We start from the raw sequence: 16,214 nt of genomic DNA, 5'->3' as shown, positions 1-16,214 counted from the left end.
GTCAAACTCTCCACCAACAGCAACACTGATATGTAATTGGTAAATGTTTAAGAAAATACCATATAAAAGAGATAATGCTAATTAGTGGCTTTCTAAGTTTCTATTTGAGTTTTATACCAGTGGACTGGATAATCTCTAAGATATCTTGCATTTCTAACATCCCATGATTTTTATGACTTTTTAAAATAATCCACATATCTGTAGAAGATAATAGCATCTTAAATCTTTTTTGAGCTAATGCCTTAAAGGACTGAATAACCTAAGAGAATTCAACCTAGAATAAGTGGAAGGGTGAGAAAGAAGCACCAGATAGATGAGCGCACTATTTCGTAAGGAGGAAGTACAATGTTTTGTACTTCTATCCTTGCTATAACATCTTAGTAAATAGTCCAGGGGGTGAGTAGAAGAAATGGTGGACTTGGTGCCAGGTGAGTTGGGGTCCCAGCTCTATTATAATATATAATCATGTATTGAGACAGCTTTCAGCAGAAGTTCTATATAGTTTGAGGTTTGTTACTTCCTATTGCTGCAAAAACCTCTTCTTGGATCTTTCTCCTGGGCTATTTAACCTGGGAGAAGGCTTATGATCCTTCGGAACCTCAGTTTATTCATATGTAGAATGGGAACAATGGTGTTAGAACTATCTACCTTACAAGGCCCTTGGGAGGAAAGTACTTAAATGTAAGCTATTTTTATTATAGGGTGCCAGGGTGCTGAAAAGAAAAATAGGAAGCCTGCCAAAGACAAAATTCACCTCTGTCACAATCTGGCTGAGAGCTAGCCTTGCAACTGAGCCTACATTTCTCAACCTCTTCTCTCCCTGCACATTTAAGAAACAAAGCATAAACAAACAACATGTCTAAGTTAAAGCTTTCTCCAGACTCTTGGGCCTGGCAGCTTTCATTGCAGTAAATGATATCCCATCAGTAGCACAAATCCCTAGGGAATATAGGAGCTGCCACAAAGCCTGTACTTAGACAGCCTTCAGAGAATATTTTGTACATAGTCTGGGGTTTGTTGTTTCCTACCCTGTGCAGAGCATTAAGAAAGATACAAATTATTAGATACTGAGTAAGATACAAAATTTAGGTAAGAAATTGGCTTTGTCTTCATGGACCTTACAGACTAGCCCAGTGGTTCTCAAAATATGTTTTAGGGATCAAATGATCCCTTTCAGGGGTTTTCGTAATAATACTAAGATATTTTATTTTCTTACACTGGAAATCACAATAAATAAAATCTATATAAATAAAAGTTCTTTGGGGGAAGGTACTCAATCATTTTTAAGATCATAAAGGAGTCCTGATATTAAAAAGTTTGAGAATTGCTGCTCTAGTCTAATAAGGAAGATAAGACCCATAACATAAGTAATTTTAGTGTCCAATAAAATCTGCTAAGAAATTCAGCTTCTTATGACATTCTCTTTTTTTCTTCTTTTTGAGTATTAAAATGTTTGTGTCTGTTGATAATTAGAACCAAAATATATTTTTTTAAATATGAAAAAGAATTAAACTATCTGCTACATGGAATAAAGAGGTACAAAACAAAGCTTTGTGAGATTCTAAGAGACTAGTCAGGGGAAGTCGGAGAGGGCTTGATGAAAGATACAGCCTCTGCATACAAGATGAGGTTCAAAGGAAAAAAGAGGAAACTAGAATCAGAGGAGGTGATTTTGGTCTCACTGTCATTTATTCTTTCCTCTTTAAGGGCCTCAGTTTTCTAACATGTAAAAATAGCTGATAGTTAAGGCACCTTCTAATTCCAAGAGTATATGATTCTAGGAATTTAACAAGGAGAGAAAGACACACACACACACACACACACACAGAGAGAGAGAGAGAGAGAGAGAGAGAGAGAGAGAGAGAGAGAGAGGGGATGATCTCCAAAGATTTTCAAGCCTCTAAACTCTGAGATACCCTGAGACTTGGCAAAGATTTTGGAGAAAGGAGGCCATTAGGTACTAGAGTCTCCTTCTGGGACAGTGGATAGTAGATTTGAAAAGTAAACTGATAGGTACATAGTGGTTAATGAAAACCAACTATCCCCATCATCAAAAAAGTAGGGGTGGTTTGCATGCCCCAGTTCTCTCTTGTAAAACCACAGAACTATAAGAGCCTGGTTTAAGGAGGCAGAAAATTACAAAAGAAGCTCACATTTCTATATAATTTCTACATTACCCGATTTGTAAGGCAGGTAATTCAAACATTCTCATTTTCCAGATGAGGAAAATGAGATTGAGAGATTTTGAATGATAGGCCAAGGACATATAGCTAGGAAGTATCAGGGCTTAGAGACTGTAAAATTAGTAGAAGGGAGAAAGTAGCATATAGGAGATAAAAAGAAAGAAAAGGAAGGAAGGAAGGAAGGAAGGAAGGAAGGAAGGAAGGAAGGAAGGAAGGAAGGAAGGAAGGTAGGAAGGAAGGAAGGAAGGAAAGTAGGAAGGAAGGAAGAAAGGAAAGTAGAAAGGAAGGAAGGAAGGAAGGAAAGTAGAAAGGAAGGAAGGAAGGAAGGGAAGGAGGAAGGGAGGAAGGAAGGAAGAAAAGCAAGAAAGCAAAAAAGCAAGAAAGAAAGAGAGAGAGAAAGAAAAAGAAAGAAAGAAAGAAAACTATATTAACCAAGTGAATTTTAGATTACAAGACTTCTGTGGTTCCTTCTAAACTGAAGGTTCTGTGCTTTTAAGGTCTCAGATTCAAAATATAAACCCACTCTAAAAAAAACTGTATCCACCAAAATTTCCTAACTGGAACTATCATACAGTAAATGAGTACATATCAACTACCATAGAACAGAAAGACACTCATCATAAGAGTCAATAGACTAGACTGAGAAATGACAACTTGGAGCCTCAGTTTCTTTGCTGTAAAGTAGGTACAATAATACTTTCATTCTTTAACTTTCCAGGGTTGTTGAGAGGAAAACATTTTGCAAATCTTAGAAGAATATTACTGTGGCGAGATCTAGGGACAGCGGCTTTGAAGGTGGGCAAAGGGGATACTTCAAGGAAGCTGCTGATCTCTAGCTAGAGAAAGTTGGTCAGGAAATGATGTCATCAAATAAAAAAGATTGAAACACAGCCAGGCCAAGTTTGAGGCAGTGGAAGAGAGCAAAAGTGAATTCACTCAGCTGCTGCCTACAATATACAGGATGGGGGTGGGGATGACGCACATGGAGGGGGGAGGGAGAGGGAAGAGAAGTGGACCAATCCAACGGGTCTGTGAAGGACTGCTAATTGTACAGCCCCAAAAGTCATAGGCTATTTCAGAACAAATCCCTGAAAACAAGCCAAGAACTATAAATAAGGAAGTCTGAGAGCATCTATTACCTAGTGATTACAATACCACTAGATTTTTTAATTCTCATGAGAGCATATACCCGAGAAAAGATGAGAGCAGAGAGCCTAAGGACAGGAGGAGTACAATGTTAGAATGAAGAGGCTATAACTATGGGACTCTCATTGACCAGCCCCTCCTCCCCTGGCCCCCCACCATTACTCAAGGAAATAAAGTTCTGATGTGATACAAGTTCTGGTGGCCCTTTCCCACCAATCATTTGGTAAATTGGAAAATTGGGAAGACATACCATTTTTCACCTCTGTCTTAGATGTTTAGAATTTTCTTATTCTGTGTGTTTAAAATGACTATAAGAACTCCTTATAGCCTTTTGAGGGTCTTGAGAGATCGAATGAATCGGGTTATGATGAACCTAGGAACTTCAAAAAGACACAAGAATTCCCCTTAGCCACCAGTCAGTAGCAGACCACCAGAGCTGGTAGCAACAATAATTGATTCCACTGAGGAATCATATCTGAGAAGTGATTTCTTGTTGCCACAGCACTTGATACATTTCATTCTTCAAGTAGTTAGCCCAGCTGAGAAAGGGAACAATTTGGCCATGCCAAACCTAGAAGTGAATTTGGTAGGAACTCTACAAAAAAAAATAAAAACTTCCAAGACAAGAGGTACCCCGCCCCCAAGACAAAAATATTTCCTCCATAAGTACTTTACTATGCTTTGTCTTCACATTTGACCCCACCTTCCCCAAAGATCCTGTATGTGTATAAAAGGGATAGAGTATCTACTGGGTTGGGGAGGGATATTTTATACTTTTGCCTTTGTTATTATACCTTTTAAACAATACTCCCTTATAAAAGCTAACTATTATTAACTAGTTAACCGATATGGGGTGGAAATATAGCAGATGGAGACGAAAGCAACAGTATCATTTGGGTAGGTGGGTGGGTTATGCATAAGCATTTATTAAGCACCTCTAATGTATCAGTCATTGGGATACAAAGATAAAAATCAAATAATCCCTGACCTAAAGAGGTTCCATCTATAAACTATATGGCATAGTGGATACTATTGACCTGGACTTGGAAATCAAAAAATCTGATTTTGAATCTAGGCTCTGATGTTCTGATCTGTCTGTATGATCTGGCCTTGATTTCCTCACTAAAAATAAAGAAATGATGCTAATACCTAATTTAGAAAGTTTATAGTAAAGGCAAATACTTTTGGAAACTGTGAAGACTTACGTAAATATGACCAACTATATAGTAAGCTTACTTCAACTTCTTAGGTGCCTAGAATCATTCTGATGAAGAAGGGTTCTGATGAAAATTTATAATTTATTACAAATAATGTGTTTGCTTAGAAGGCTAACTCAAAATGCATGGAAAAATGGAAAACCAAAGGGATTATTTTAGCTGTGTTTGTTGAAATTCATATTAACCAACAAACATTTATTAACTATCTACTATGTGCCGTTTATATCTCCTCCACTGGGGGTCAAAATGAGCAAGTTCCTTCCTCAAGGAATGACAGCCTACTGATTAACTCAACAAACATAAATAACTGGATTTGGTGGCAGTTCTAATCTTGCTCCCACTGCTATCTAATCATGTGACTTCAGCTAAATGCAAATTAAGTTGGGGAGGTAGCCTGAAACATAGAAAGTGCTTTAAATATTGTTAAATTGGATTGAATTAAGTAAATTGAACTAAAAATATAATAATTACAAATTATGTTTTGTATAAAGCCTTTTAAAGTATGTGAACAAAAATTGGACTAATGCATCAACCTAAGGCAGGCATCATCATCAAAAATAAAAAAGAAGTTTGATAGATGTTATCAAAGCACATGAAAGCAGGCTATTAATGTACAGATATCCATGAAACAAACCAATATCATATCATCAAGTGACAGGTGAAGGGTAACAGATAAGTACCCAACATGTGCAAAAATTTAGCAGCTCTTTTTATAGTGGCAAAAAACAGGAAATTGAGTGGATGCCCATCAGCTGGGAACGACTGAATAAGTTAGGGTATATGGACATAATGGGATGTAATTGTTCTATAAGAAATGATAAGCAGGCTGATTTTTAAAAAGGCTGGAAAGACTTGCAATAACTAATAGTAAGTGATATTAACTTAGCCAAGATAAAATTGTACATAGTAACAATTAAATTACGTGTTTATCAACTATGAACAATTTGTCTCTTTTCCACAATGAGGTGATTCAAAGTAATTCTAATAGACTTGGGATGGAAAGTGCTATCCATATCCAGAGAGAAAACTATGGAGACTGAATATAGATCAAAGCACAGTATTTTCACCTTTTGATTGTTGTTGTTGTTTGTTTGCTTGTTTTTTTCTTCCTTTCTTGTGTTTTTTTCCTCTTTTGATCTATTTGTTTTTTTGGAGCAGCATGAAAAATTCAGAAGAACTGCATGTTTAGTCTATTTTGGATTGCTTGCTATCTTGGGGAGGGGGAGAAGAGAGAGAGAAACTTTAGAGTATAAGGTTTTGCAAAGGTAAATGCTGAAAACTATCTTTGCATGTATTTTGAAAAATAAAATACCATTTAAAAAACAACAACAAATAAATGTCCACCAATGAATTTGTTGAATCATAATAAAAATAGTTTTTTTTAAGAAGCCTATGAAAAAGCTTAAAATCTAAGAATTGATCCAAAATGTTCTTCATGAGTGATATGCACATGAACTCAATATGTAGCAAAGAAACTTTGAAGAAATGATTAAATCATAGAAATGGAGGTATATATGATAACAATTTAGAATCTGGTTATCACCATAAAAAAAATTACAAATGGGTTGTTCTAAAGGAACCCAGACTTCCAATCAAGAAGATTATGCAAGGAAATGGTTGAAATTTAGCAACCCCTTATTGCAGATTGTAAAAGGACTTAATACCTAAGCAGGACATGATCCACTGGCTAGAATTATAAGCCAGAAATTCACTCTCTTTCAGAAACCAGAAGATAACAAAACTCCACACTACAAATACCTCAAAGTATCTTTGAGAATTAAACAAAAAAAATTGTACCAAAATTAGAACTAGAAATTAGAATCAAATAAAACTGTTGCCCACAGTTGATAGAATATAACATTGATCTACAAAAATTTAAGAACAATGTTTTTAATAGGTGTTGCAGTATCAAATATTCATAATCTGCAATCTATGTGGAATTAAAAGCTTTCCAAAGCAAAAGATCTGGTGAAAGAAATTAAAATTATGTGGGAACAAGATGAACTACATACTATTCCTGTTTTTTGTTGGCCCTAAGAGTTGATCCAAAAATGCTTTCAGTCAGCCTGCAAAGATGAATTTACATCCAAATACTTCTATTCAGTGACAAAAAGCAGTTATTATGCTCACCTGTGCAATACTCCACAGAACATTAAATATAAAAAAGCAATAATAAGATATCTACTTTTCCCAGGACTGTTTTTAGCTGAACTCAATTGAAAAAAAGATGAGAAAAATGAGAGGAATATTAATATTAGCTTCACTATCCCAAGTTATCTTTTAAAAAATGAACACTTTTTTCTCAAAAATAAAGAAAAGCACTGATAGGTTGGAAAGTTACAAAAATATTTCCCAAATAAACTTCCCAAAAACATCACTTCCCAAAGAAATAGTAAAAGCAAACAACAGACATTTGCAACTAGACTTACTGAATGTAACTGGACTACCTCCAAATGGAGTCTAGGAAACAGCTAAGATCAAAGAATGGAACCAAAAGGCCTTCCATGGGTGACATTCACATGAATTCAATTAGTGACAAGAAGCACTGGACATTTATATGACTGCTTCAAAGTGTATTTGTTATCAGAAAAAGAGAGGTTTAGGGGAGCAATAATATATTAGGAAACTACAGAAAGCTCATCTTTAAAAAGTCCTAATATATTGATCAAGTAAACTTTGCAAGGAAGTAGTAGAAACTATACAGCATATTACTGGAATTCACAAATATTTATCAACTACCAAAAACCTAGAAAGATGTAATCAAATGGATAATATTATATGCAATGGATAGGCTTAATATTCTTCATTAAGAGACCACAAAACTGTATACTGCAAATTCAACCTCAGAAATGGTCAAGTCAACAAATAAACTGTATGGGAACAAAAGCATTATCACAAATAATTGCCACAGATATAACATAACCCACAAAAAACTGACAATGTTTTTTCATAAATGTTGCCATATCAAACTCTCATAGCCTTCATATTATATTGAATGAAAAGCTTGCCACAATATAGAAACTGAACAGAAGAAATCAGAATGTGCTAAGGATAGGAAGTACATATCATCTCTGTCATACTGTCTGCTACTAGAACTATAGTTTCAGTGGGCTAACAGAATGATCCTTCATCCAAATTCTTTTATTCAATTAAAAAAATTAATCAATTGCTTTATCCGCCAGGACAACTATTGGCTGAATCCTAAACATAAAAGAATACCCAAGATCATTTCTATCTGAGTTCATTCCAACATAAAGATAAGAATATAATGATAATAAATAATAATAATAATAATAATAACAGCTCACATTTATAGAATCATAGGTCAGATCTAGAAAGGAATTTAGTCATCATCAATCCAACCTTCTTGTTTTTTAAATAAAAAGAAATGCAGAAGCATTTCAGCACTTCCCAAACAGGGAAAGTGATTTGTCTAATATGATAAAGCAGAGATGGGATTAGCATCCTAGTCTCCAAACTCCCACTGAAACATCCTTCTCATAATAAGAGAATTCCAGGAGGGGAAAAAATAAAGGTGATGATTACACATAAGGGGATAATGGGATAACCAGATTGTCTAGAATAGTGAATCAATGGTATTGAGTTGCATGGGGAAGGTGGGGCCAGGTGCTGGTGGACCTTCAAGCTAGGGAACACCAACTAAGTTCTTGTTTTTCCCAAGTTTGCATGTTCTCATGTTCTTTGAGCACCAATAGTTGAGTCAAAAGGAAGCAGAAGAACCATTGATTAGTGGTGAAAAAAAAATTTTTTAAGGCAGTTGAACATTGTATATGCCTGCTAATTGGGAAAAACAACCTATGAAGTTCCTTGTCCTTCTTAGAGCTGTATCCATCTCGTGTATGTTGGACAGGACTTAAAAGCAGCCTTCAATCAATGTGAACACAGAAAGGGATCACACACAGAGGTAACAAACTATAAAGTGGGTTCGGCATAAGCTGAACTGACTGCTTCATCTACTTTAAGGAGATGTTTCTTCCCCCCTCCCTCCTTTTAGAAACCTTTATATGTTACCACAACTAAAATGTGAACAGAATCTTTGGTTACATTATCGTAAAATTTAATGTCACCCAGAAATCTTGCTGAATTAATCAGCTTCTCCAGGAAAGGTCTCTAGAACTCCATACAGTAGAGGATATATCAGGAGCTTGGAAGCAGCAAGGAACCACCCAGTCATTTGTTGGCCAAATTTGGATATAATCTGCTGGGACAGCCTGTCTGAACTTTGCATGTCAACTATAGTGTTTCTCAAGAAATGAAAGGAAGATATGGAAGATGTGGAGGTCCTTACTTCCCTCCGTTATCTCAGCTAACCCCTCCCAGATCCATAAATACTTGAAGCAAAAAAAGCCCAAAGCTTAGGACTCAAGCTGAGCTGATATCATGGAGTCTAGACACTACAATGTTAAGACTCTCATAATGAGAAGCCCCCAAGCATTTTTTAATAACTAGTAAATGGCAGAACTAGGATTTCAATCCAGGTCCTTTGAATCTAAACCCAATATTGCTTTTAGTATATGCCAATAACAATCACCTAAAAAAATTAAATTCATGAAATTTTACATAATAAATACCTCAGAATGGGACAAGAATAAATAAGTCATTACTTTTAGGGAAATGTACAAGTTCTTTTTTAAAAAAAAAAAATTAACTATATCTGACCAGTATATGATTATATTAAGCTTTATTCAGGAGATTTTTTTCCCTTTGAGATTGTTATAGTCTTAATGCCTGGAATACAGTAGATACTTAATAAATGTTTATTGATTCACAATGAAAAAAAATTTTTACAGTGAAAAAGATAACTCCCAAAGGTTGGAAAGATCCAAAACTTAAAAGAGAACAAGAAAACCATACATGTGAAATATGTGAATTAATCCCAAGAAACTCTTCCAAAAGTATTTATATAATCATAAATTGTTAGAACTGGATGATATCTGAAAGATAATATAATCCAACCACTTCATTTTAACAGACTATGATTCAAATCCCATCTAGCCATTTACCTGTGTCATTTTAAAGCACTCCCATGGAAAACAATATATTCCTATCCCCTTCTCCCTACATCACTTACCAGAAGAGTCAATCCAGCTTTGGAAGGGTGAAAAAGTAAGACCAGAATTAATGTCTTGAGGACAAAGGAACAAACCCTATCAGCCCACTGTATCTATCCAGAGCCCCAGAACATACTGCTTCACATCCCATCCTGCCTTCCAACCCAGCAATCTTGCCATCTGTCTACACTGCAGTGGTTCTCAAAGTATGGTCTAGAGAATCCTGGGAATTTCTGAAACCCTTTTAGAAGGTCTACAAATTCAAAAATAGTTTTTATTTCCAATATGGTAAATGTCTATAAATATAATCCCAATAAACAAAAACGCTTTGGAGAGATTCTCAATAATTTTTAATAGGATAAAGATACTGAAAACAAAAGTTTGAGAACCACTGGTCTACAGTCTTCATGATTCCACTGACCAAAACTCCTTTCCCTGGCCTTGGCTCCTATGCAAGTGTAATCTACCTCCATTAGAATGGAAGCTCTTTCTGTAGTCTATGAATATAGTAGCATATGGTTACACTGAAAGAAATTAAGAAAGGGACAGATTAAGTGAAATCTATATATGAGCAGAACAATTTATACAATTACAACATTGTAGTGAAAACCATTCTGAAGGATTTCAGAATTTGATCTAACAATTATCAATTATTATGTGCCAGGTACTGTGCTAAGGGCTTTACAATTATTATCTCATTTGAAGTAGATACAATTATCCTAATTTTACAGATAAGGAAAGTGAGGAAAGCAGAGGTTGCATCTGAGTGACTTGCCCAAGGTCACAAAGTTAAAAAAAATCTATAATGCTCAACCAGAGGACCAGTGTCAACACATCCTGACAGAAGAGATATACCTGAAATGAGATGTATATTATTAGACATGGCCAACACGTAGGTGAACTGCTTTTGTTTAATCATATTTACTTGTTACAAAGAAGTTATTAAAGAGAAAATTGGGACGGGGCAACAGTGGAGTGATAATCATATCCAAAAGATGAAAAAATCATCATTAAAGCGCTTTTTTTTTAAATTTAAGAAATTTCAGAGGGAGACATGGACAAGTAAAGAACTTTGAAACTAATGTGATAAATTTATACTTAACAAAAACCCTAGCTGCAAATAACAGATTCATGGTTTCATATACAAACTTTTTTGTTCTTTCACATGCAAACATTCATATTTGTTGCTGTTTGTCAAGTTCAGAATAACAAAAAAACAAAAATTATTTTTAAAAAAGAATTGAGAGCAGAGGCTTTATTTATATCCCATAGCATGGTGTCCAGCACATAGTGGTTATTTAATAAATGCTTTTTCATTCATTAATTTTTTCATGAGGAAACTGAGACTAAATAGGAAAAGTGGGTTAGCCAAAATCAGTCAACTAATAAAGATTCAGTAAATGCCTATTAGCACAGTAGGGAAATAAAGAAAGGCAGAAAGTCAGTCCCTACCCTCAAGGAACTCACATGAATACCATTATAAGCTATATATGGATTAAATTGGACATAGAAATCCCAAAGGTAGTGAAGAAAAGATGAGATGAAGTGAAGATTCAGCCTAGTTCTTCTGAGTGTGGTTGAGTAGAAAAAGAATTGAATTTGGGGGCAGCTCTTTGCAATGAATGCAGCACCAGCCCGAGTTTAAATTTGGTATCACTAGCTGTGTGACCCCAAGTCAGTAATTTACTTAACCCCAATTGGCTTTAAAAAAAAAAAGACACTAGGTTTCAAATCAGAGGACCAGGCTTCAAAAGCAGGCTCTGCTATTTATTATCTACATAATCTTAGCCAAGTCACTCCCCTTTCTTTTACACATAAGAAAACAAGCATTTGTTGTCTAGATCAGAGGTTCTTAACCTTTTTTAAATCATGGACCCTTTTGGCTATGTGGTGGAGCCCATGAATTCCTTTGTAAAATAACATTTTAAAAAAGCATAAAATAGGATGTGGTAGAATTTCAAAGACAATGAAATAAAAATGTGTCTTTTCCCACTGAAGTTCACAGACACCTGCCCTCAAAATCTTCTCATGGACCCTTTGATGGATGAATCTCAGGTTAAGAAGCCCTCTAAGATCACAGGATCAAAACCATGGAGTTGGAAGAGGCTTTCTAACCAGATCCCTTCTAATTCCTTATACAGATGAGAAAACTAAGGCCCAAGGAAATAAAGTGACAAACAGTAGAACCAACCCAGATTTTCTGATTCCAGAACTTGCCTTTTTACCAGTACACCAGGCTTCTCATGGTAACAACTGCGGCACTTCTGTCTGGGTAGACAAGACCCATCCCTCCTACTCCACCCCCAAACAACCTGTCCCCCAGATGTCTCAAAAATGTTGTAATGCATAGAGTGCTGGGCTTGGAATCTGGGAAACTTGGGTTCAAATTCTGCCTTAGACACTAGCTCCATAACCCTGGCAAATCACAAATTCTCTTCTGAAGGGGCTAGATTGGACTCCAAGATTATTTCTCATCCTAAAGCCCAAGTCAGCAGATGAACACAGACCCAAGTAGTTCAGCAAGGCAAAATAGGAAATGGCAAGTGAGGTAATCAAAGCCACTTGCACACTTAGCAGAGGAGTTGAGGGGAGGCAGCACCTCCCAGCCCAGCCCAGCTCAGCCCCAGACCTGCCCTGCCCTGCCCTGCCCTGCCCTGCCCCGCCCTGCCCCACCCTACCCTGCCCTGCTCAGGTCACCTAAACTATTCTACCAAGCTCCTCAGAGATCTTATAGCATCCTAAATATGCAAAGAGAAGATGGTCCCAGAGGTGTAAGTAGAATTTGCCTTGACTTAGGGAGACAAAGACCAACTCAGGACAAAGACCTGAACCCAGAGGAAATAAACAAAATGCAAATAGAAAGTTTAACCAAAGCATTTACCTAGCACTGGCTCTCTGGGGGTTACAATAATAACATTTGACTATGAGCTAAAATGACAGGTTGGGAAAGCTTAGCCTGGTAATTCCCCTTTCTAAAGCATATTAATGATGGCAAAGTACTTTATCCAAAACAATCCAATGAGACAGTACAAGTATTATCATCTTACACTTTACAAATAGAGGAAACTCACACAAGTCATTAGTGTTGGAGCCAGGTCACTCCAAGCTGACCATCCTTTCCACTATCCACATTGCCAGCCACTTTTCCGAACCTCACTTCTTCCTGAAATATCTATAAGGATTCTTCCCTCCCCCAACATTTCCCATGTCTCCAGAATTCATAATGGCAAGCCTGGGCTTATAGTTTGGGGGCATCAGCCCATTGTGGTGACATGACAGGCATTTGTAAGCTTACTTCCTTTTACACATACTCAAAGGGAAGAAGGAAAAGAATAAGAAACATGCTAACAAGAGGGAAAAAGAAAGATTTACAGAATCCTTCAAAGAATTAACATTTAAACAGCTGAAAGTTTCCAAGCCAAGAGGAAAATGCTAACATAGGAGGTAGCTTGCTGAGGAGATAAGGATAACCATCTCTAGATGAGGTGAAAATAACCCTCCTAGCTAAATTCAGCACCAATAGTTCCTTGAACACAAATTTTCATGAGTACTTGTACCTATTCTGCATATTCTTGCACAAAAAAAAAGTTAGAAGAGCCAAAGAGATATAACATAATGGGTCTAGATTTCCTTTGTGAGGCAAATCTTAATAAGGTCTGGCTACCAGGGAATAGTACCTGGGAAAAGTACAAAAAACTATGTCACTAGGGAATCTACATGTATAGATGCTTAATGTCTGATGATGGTAGTAGTACAACTTTAATGCATCCTAAAAGGAAATTCCTCAGTCATCAAGTCTTCTGTTGTTCTCTCGGTGTGGAATTGATTATAAGCAAAGAAAAAGGAAGAAGGTGAAGGAGGTGGTCTATCCTGGTGAGAATAGAACTCTAGGATAGTTGTAGATGCCCTATTTTAATAAGAACATTGACAAAGTTAAACACATAAAGTGTCCAGAAGGTTGAGAGAACCCAAAACATGCTATATGAGCCTCCATTGAAGTATCTGAGGATATTTAGCATGTAGAAAATCAAGGGAGGATATGATTAACATATTTGAAGGACTGCCACATAAAAAGAGGGTCAGATTTGTTCTCCTTGGCCTCAAAGGGTAGAACTAGACCAAAGTGGGGGAGAATTAGAGACACAGAAATCATACTTAAGTTTAAGGAAAATTTCCCTGTGTTAAGGACTGCCCAAGAATGAAATAAGCTGCCTCAGGAAGTAAAGAATTACATATCAGTGTAGATCTTGATTATCTTTCAAGGATGCCCTCAGATAGAGGCTGGGCTAGATGATCTAGAATGCCTTACTGAAAGTCCCAACTTTGGAGATGAAGGAGGGGACTTGCCAAGTGCATATTTTAACTGAACTTACAATGCTCTAGAATCATAGGGAGCGCACACAACCAATTGTGAGAAGCCTTAGAAATAAGATGGTCATTGTTTCAGAAGAAATGAAGGCCTAGAGAAGGAAGGGGGGATGATTTGCCCAATCACACAGCTATCAGAAGCAGTGTTAGGATTTCAATTCGGATCTTTTGACTTCAAACACAAGGTTCTTTCTACTTCTTTTCACAGTTGCCTCCCTTCTTCTCTTTCTTAAGTTGTATCCCATGCAAATCTGCAGTTTTAGTTCCATGTTGGAAAGGAGAGAGGAACAAGATCATAGGGACATTCTGTACTCTTCAAGAATTATAGGAAGGAAGTATAGCTTTATAAAGTCTTGGAGAAGGGGAGGGAGAATGTACTAAGAATGGCTAGTCAGCAGAGGGATGCACCAACCTGATCTAATTTTCCTCATCTATAAAATGGGGATAATAGCATTTATTTCACCGGGTTGCTGTGCAAAGCTTAAAGCAATGTGTGTGTGTGTGTGTGTGTGTGTGTGTGTGTGTGTATGTGTGTGTGTGTGTGTGTGTGTTCCTTATTATTCACTAGTATATGATCTGAGGCTTGGAACCACTATCCCCAACGGCCCCAGTCTGAGATTGGAGAAGAAATGTTTCTCTTGCTTCCAAGGACATGTTCCAAACATTTAACATTACCCGTGGGGTGCTGTTCTGAAAGAGTCGTGGTCGTGAAGTCCATCTTTGGCATAGAAAGAGATTTTAAAGATATGTGTTGGGGAGTGGAAAGGAATGGGAATTGAGAGGAAAGAAAAGGAAAGAGGAGGACAGCTGCTGGCCTGAGGAAAGAGAGATGCTGTCCATTCTATTCCGGGGCTGTCCGGGAGACAAGGTGCAAAGATGCGCTCCAGCAGGGCCCCGAGAGCAGCTGCGGAAACGTCATACTTAGGCATCAGAGCCCAAGTAGGGATGGGGGTGGGGCAGGGACAGGTAGTAGATTAAGGGAGGATTTGACAGAATAAAAGCAGTTGAACTGTTCCAGACAGCTGGGGATGCGTTGAAACAGGGGGAGGTGAACTTTCATTTAACAAACATTAAACTGCTGCTACGGGAGGACACTATATTAAGCGTTGAGGTTGGGAAGGGTACAAAGTTTAGGTCCTCGAGTTTCATAGAACCAGCAGTAAGGAAGCCACCCCATTCGCTCAGTTCTGCTCCGAGGTAGCACCCAAGCCCGTCCCCAAGACTCCGTGGGGTCCACGAGAATGAGCAGTGTCTCGCAAATCGGAAGCCCTGGGATTGCTGAGTTGAACAGGGATAAAAAGAGGAGGGAGAGGAGGTCTCGCAAAGGGAGGACAGGCAAACCCCACTACTGAGCGTAGGTCTGGGTCCAAGCAAGCCCATGATCTCCCCACTCCTCTCCCCCCACGCCATTCTAACCCCCATCCCTAGAATAGATTGACCCAACGTTTCGCGGTTGCAAACGTGAGGAAAGACAGAGCAGCCATGCCCCCACTTCCAACTCTCCGGCCGCCCTAAGCTGCGCTCGGATTTGGGGGGAAAGGGAGGAGGGGTAGAGAGGCAGGGCACTTGTTGCAAACAGTCTCAGATTGCTATGGGACGCCCAGACCCGCGCGAGTGGAAAGCGGTGACGACCCCTGCACAAGCACTCCCGATGCCAATTCCAAGCAAGCCAGCTTCTCCCGTGCCCCAGGCTCGGCGCCCCTAGCCCTGGCCTGCGCTCTGCGCTCAGTCTCCCGGAGCCTCTCCGAGCCCCCCTCCTCCCACCTAAGAGCCTCAACTTACCCCGCTGCGCAGGGGGCCCGGGGATCTTCGGCAACTTCACATCGGGGCTTGCCAGTTGGCTTCTCTCCCCTCCCACTGGCCAAATCTCTCTGTCTCCCGGTCAATTTCTCTCCGTCCCTAGAACTGTCAGTCTCTCTATCTCTATCTGTAGCTCTGTCTCTCCTCCTCCTCCTTCTTCTCCTTCCCCCTCCTCCTTCCCCTCCCTCTCCCCCTCCCCCTCTCTGGTCTCTCGGCCTTTTTTCCGGGTTAATTACGCTTAGCACTAAAGCAAAACGCAACCCCCGGATGTGAGTACAATGCTCGGAGGCCGGCCCCCAAGGGGAGTGGGGGGGAGGGGAGAAGAGGGAGGGGAAGGAGCGGGAGAGGTGCTTCGGCCAAGAGGGGCTAGGAGCCCGCTGGGGGTGGAGGGGAGCGGGTCTGGGTGGGGGAGGGAGGGAGAACGGAGA

The 16,214-nt window shown here is 38.6% G+C and overlaps 1 protein-coding gene across 1 annotated transcript in view; it reads right to left on the bottom strand.

Moving 5' to 3' along the window:
* Nucleotides 1-15,956, bottom strand: part of PLEKHA2 (pleckstrin homology domain containing A2) — a 118,617-nt gene extending 102,661 nt beyond the window's left edge. Inside the window, exon 1 of the mRNA XM_003757985.4 lies at nucleotides 15,769-15,956. The gene's annotated coding sequence lies outside the window, so the exon portion shown is untranslated. The remainder of the gene's footprint in view (nucleotides 1-15,768) is intronic.
* Nucleotides 15,957-16,214: the final 258 nt, after the last annotated feature.

This window comes from Sarcophilus harrisii, chromosome 2 (genome assembly GCF_902635505.1).
Source record: "Sarcophilus harrisii chromosome 2, mSarHar1.11, whole genome shotgun sequence".
Classification (NCBI taxonomy): Eukaryota; Metazoa; Chordata; class Mammalia; order Dasyuromorphia; family Dasyuridae; genus Sarcophilus; species Sarcophilus harrisii.
This window is presented reverse-complemented; position numbering and strand designations above follow the sequence as displayed.